Source organism: Balearica regulorum, chromosome 1, assembly GCF_011004875.1.
Source record: "Balearica regulorum gibbericeps isolate bBalReg1 chromosome 1, bBalReg1.pri, whole genome shotgun sequence".
NCBI lineage: Eukaryota > Metazoa > Chordata > Aves > Gruiformes > Gruidae > Balearica > Balearica regulorum.
Window position 1 is genome coordinate 197,285,889 of NC_046184.1, and position 5,149 is coordinate 197,291,037.

A 5,149-nucleotide genomic window follows, 5' to 3' on the forward strand; every position below is an offset into this window, starting at 1 on the left:
CTTGTCCAATCTGTGCATATTTTAAGTAATTTCAGTATAGTCTGGAGATTTTTATGTAGTTGGAGAGAGGACAAAAACTTCTTCTAGCAGGATGCAGTGAAGATCATGGGAGATTAAAAAAAAAAGGGAGGGGTGAAACTTGGAGTGTGTAAGCTTAACTTGTAACCTTCTAGTAGGGGAAAAGGTTTTTGCTGAAGTTTGTCTCATGGTGGATTTTGAGGAGATGACAGAATAGGGAAGAAAAATGCCGGTGCCCAGTTCTGAAATAGAGGTATAAATTAGAATTGTGGGTATTAAGATCTGTAGGTATGATGTTAGATTAATACTACTGACCTTTTATTTCTGGATTTAGATCACTTTTGGCTACAAGTGAAAATTAGTCTATTCTCATCCTAATCCTTGAAGTCTGGTTTGTTAAAATTAGTGGTGTGCCACACACAATTTGACACAAATGGCAGCATTTCCCTCTGCACCATATTGGATCCAGGACTCTCTTAACAAGGCTGGTATAGGTCATGATCAAGTTGCACTTGTGAAGCTGTCTGGGAGAAATTAACTGACTCCTGTATTTGAGTATCAATTCAACTGTTTCACTAATTTGTTTTTTAAAAGCCTATAAGTGTAAATAAAGGTTCATAAGTATTTCTATTCCCAAAGATATGAGCATAGTGTCATCTTTAAAATACATTATCCAGTCATTTAAACATGTTTCAAAATTTTCCACTACAGGTTTTGATGGTTTCATGTTTGCACAGTGGTGCCTTACAGGGTTGCAGCAAGAGAGGTTTTTGTGCCTTGTTATTTGTCTCACCTTCTCTATCAACTTGGTCCTGTGGTTTTCCTTTGGAGAAGCATCTTGTATATTAAGCTTGTGTTGTATCACAGTAGTGACAAATTTATCACTGACAATATAGGTAAGTGTTATCAATCTGTACTTGTTTTAATATTTAGCTGCTCTGGTGTGCTATGTACACTTCGTATTTATTGTTTAGAGTTTATAGATGTAAAAGATTATATTAAGCTTTTTTGCAAATATTGTTGTATGTTGTTTTTACTTTACCGACCATCTGAGTACCCCTGTATACAAGGCTTTTGAAGAGAAGATCTGTTCCCCTTCAGTACTGTTAAAGTGAGTTTATTTCAGTCTTCAGGCCCCTTTTATTGGCAGAGTTCGCTTCTTAGCAAAAGCAATTGGGATGCCTTTTTATTTTGACTAAAGGTAGGCATGTTAGGTCAGCTTTAAAATGCTATAAAACTAACTGCTCAGGCACAGAACCTGTTTCTTCATCAAAGAATACAATACTTCCTGATCTGAAGTAAATATTTTATCCACTTAATATGTGAATAGAGTTTTATAAGGCTGTTTAGTAGAACAGCCTTCTTATAAAGTCCAGATAGCTCTGCCAACTCAGCCCCCAGGGTCACCAGTGAGCAAAGTTCCTGCAGAGAGGCAGCTGTCTGTTCTCATTTGCTGTTTAGGCTTAAGCCAAAACTACCTAAAGCACATGGGACCTGTGGTGAAGTAAATAGATGGTAGCAAAGTGAGCTCCAACAGAAAGCTTGGCAGAATGGCCAGGACTTGGCACAGTGGGGCTATTCTGTGCCCTTCAAGAAGGGCTTAAAGAAAAAAGTCAAGGAAGTTGACTAAAAACCTGCGGCAGAAGCCTTTTGGGAGCAGAATTCTTATTTCAGAGGATGAGCTCTTCATAGTGAACATAGTGCATCAAGAGCAGTTTCAATACTGAAAGATGCCTGGTACAGCTCAAAATAATGCGCAGAACTTTCAAGCTGTGGCATTAATGTGTAGTTGGTGCACTTGCCAGTTGCTTGGGAATACAACGTCCCAGATAGAAAGTTGCTATAGTTGATTCTGCTTCATTGATTGCAAGACTTTGGCATCTGTCAATTCTGTGCTTCATCTTGAGAAGGTCTGGTAAAGTCTTTGAGTTTCTAATATTCTTTTTAATTAACCAAGCTTATAGTCTCCCCTGGGCAACTAAAACCAATTTTCACTTTGTACTTCAGGCAATTGAAAATATTTATTTCACTAGTACTGAAAGAGTTGGGCTTATTTTTGGGAGGCTTGCTATTGTCATAATGTATTCCTCAAAACAAGTTTAAATATCCAACTGTTCTGTTTTGTAGGATGACTGCCAAATCAACAGACTAAGAAATTAATTAAGCAACACTGAACTGAGCCTGTGCATTTTCCACATATGTCCAATTACTAGTGACCTAAATCTAGGGCAAAAGCCTGAAGTCTGGAGAGTCCATTTAGAGAACTGGAACAGCAGTCCTTCCATAAAACCGCACATCCCTGTGTGGAACAAATGCCCTAATATAATGCTTTTTAGAGGGAAAGCTATCACAAATCAAGCTGTGACAGTTTGATGTCTCTTCCTCAGGATAAGCACAGCGGAGAATGCCTTGTTGGGAAAGGTGATGTGTTCTTCCTCTGTAGCTGCTGTCTTCCTAAGGCTTTTTGATAAAGTCACACATCAGCAAATCTCTGAGAACTTGCTGCTCCCATTCTGGTAAACTAAGCACATAACTGGGTGCACTGTTGGGCTGAAGTGGGGTTGGAGTAGCTTGGCTTAACTACTGTTCTCTTAAGGAAGTGACATAAATAACACAAGGAAATTTGATGTTAATGGCACAGGGCACATGCTATCAACATCTGTTCTCTAGAGTCCTGCCCTGCTCTTGAGCAAACATAGCTAGCATGAGGGCCTCGCATAAGCATGATGACTGCTTTCTGGTTAGTTTAAATATAATCTGATTTCAAACTAGATCATTCCTCCACAGTGGTAACTTACAGATCTCTAGGTCAGAACCTAAAGGTTGCTCTTAACTCTTGTTTAATTGCTAGTAGTTTCAAACCTGTAGCTGATCATAGGCTAAGTATACTGGTTGTGAAATCTCTATTAACCTTTAGTCTTGGATCCTTAGACTGAAGCCTGCTTTGACTTGCTTTCACCGTTTATGCCACACTTTCTTCCAAGTGTTGCTTATTGTGGTGCTTGATATCTGTCAGATGTAACAGGCTTCTTAATGCTTTGGATGTTTCAAAAACCTGGAAGTAGTGCAACTATCTGCCATTATTCTGAAGGCTCAGATCAGCCTTAGTATGGGTGGGCTTATGTTTCATCTAGTTAGCTTGACCTGCCTACGTGTTAAATAGCATTGAAAATCAGCACAGCATCATAATTCAGTGGTGCAACTTCTGTATGCATAATAGGCTTAAGGAAAAGGATGTAGTCAGGGATCCTTGTCCCAGCATGTAGCAAGGAACAGGACCCTGCTGGGGCATGACTCCTAAAAAGAAGCAGCAGGGCAGTTTTGATGTCCAGTAGCAGCTCAGGGGCTTGAGGTGGAAGGTCAGAGGCATGCTGCTTCTGAGATCACTTTCCAGGTCCCAGAGAATTCAGTGACCTGGTCTATTAAAACTTGTAGCTGAACAATTCTGCACTGGCATCAAGCAACAGAAAAGACAGATGCTTCTGTGTTTCTTAATCAACTGGCTTCAAGTAATAAACTCCTGGTGGTGACTTTGGAATTTGGGTGCAATATTTTGTTCTTGTTTGTAGTTTAACTCTTGAAGTCAGTTGCATACTGTTTATAATTAAGTGGTATTACAGTTTTTGACACATGCTATGAAAGTCTTTCCCACTTTAATGACAAGGTTAGCACGCACATATGCTTTGTATCTCTGCTGAATGTTCTTGCAGGTAGGCAGTCTTGGTGAAGTCCTGTGCTGCCCCACAAAGGCTTTCCTCATTACCTAGCGTTACAGATTGGTTTGCTTGCTCTGTCTTACTGTTGCTCTTCAGTCTTATGGTTTATCTCTATGGCTGTCTGTCAGCGATGTCTCTTGACAAACATCTTTCCATCAAAGAAAACGGGTTTGTTGTTGTTCTGTCTCTCAGGGATTTTTACCCCTGAACTAGTGAACTTGAAAAATAGTGCTTATTCTCCCTTTTGGGGCTTCTGAGTGCCTGTTGACTTCCACAGTCAGTTTACTTACACATGTTAACTTCAGACCTGGCTATATAAAAAAAAAAAAATTATTCAAATGTTGGATGTGGCAAAGAGAAAGAAAACTATTTTCATTGTAATGTATCAGGAAAGACTGGCTGTTTCACTAGCATTTATTGCTCTATGTAACGCTCGCTGTAAAAAGTCATTTATCTGTGTGCTGGGATCATGCTTGATGTATATTCCTGAAGAAACTCTAGCAAATGGAATTTTGTAATAAGTATTTTATTTGTATGTGTTTTGAAAATCCATAAAGCTTCAAATAAAATGATCTTAATATTGCCAATCTAACTGGGCATTAAATAGTCCATTTATAATAGTATATGAACATTAAACACATTGAATAAAACTTTCATTTTATGGATGAATCATATCTGATACAGGCTACAGAGTACAGAAATTAGTTGGCCTATTAGTTTCTTGAATGGTTCTGTAACTTTTAGATATGGGAGACTGGCTCAGCTTTGTGTTATTGACTTTAGACCGCTGGTCTATTAATTACAAACACAGGAATTAAGTGTCAGGAGAAGACACCTCTGTGTTTACTTAGCATCGCCATTATTCCAGACTTGGTAATCCAGGTTAGTGTTTTCAATAGCTCCAACAAGTCTGGTTAGGATTGCCCCCCTATGCCACTCTTCTGAGACCGCACCTGGAGTACTGCATCCAGCTCTGGGGTCCCCAGTACAAGAGAGACATAGAGCTGTTGGAGCGAGTCCAGAGGAGGCCACAAAGATGATCAGAGGGCTGGAGCACCTCTCCTATGAGGACAGGCTGAGAGAGTTGGGGTTGTTCAGCCTGGAGAAGAGAAGGCTCCAGGGAGACCTTAGAGCAGCCTTCCAGTACCTGAAGGGGCCTACAGGAAAGCTGGAGAGGGACTGTTTACAAGGGCATGGAGTGACAGGACAAGGGGTAATGGCTTTAAGCTGGAAGAGGGTCAATTTAGGTTAGATGTTAGAACAAAATTCTTCCCTGTGAGGGTGGTGAGGCACTGGAACAGGTTGCCCAGAGAAGCTGTGGATGCCCCATCCCTGGAAGTGTTCAAGGCCAGGTTGGATGGGGCTTTGGGCAACATGGTCTAGTGGAATGTCCCTGCCCATGGCAGGGGGGTTGG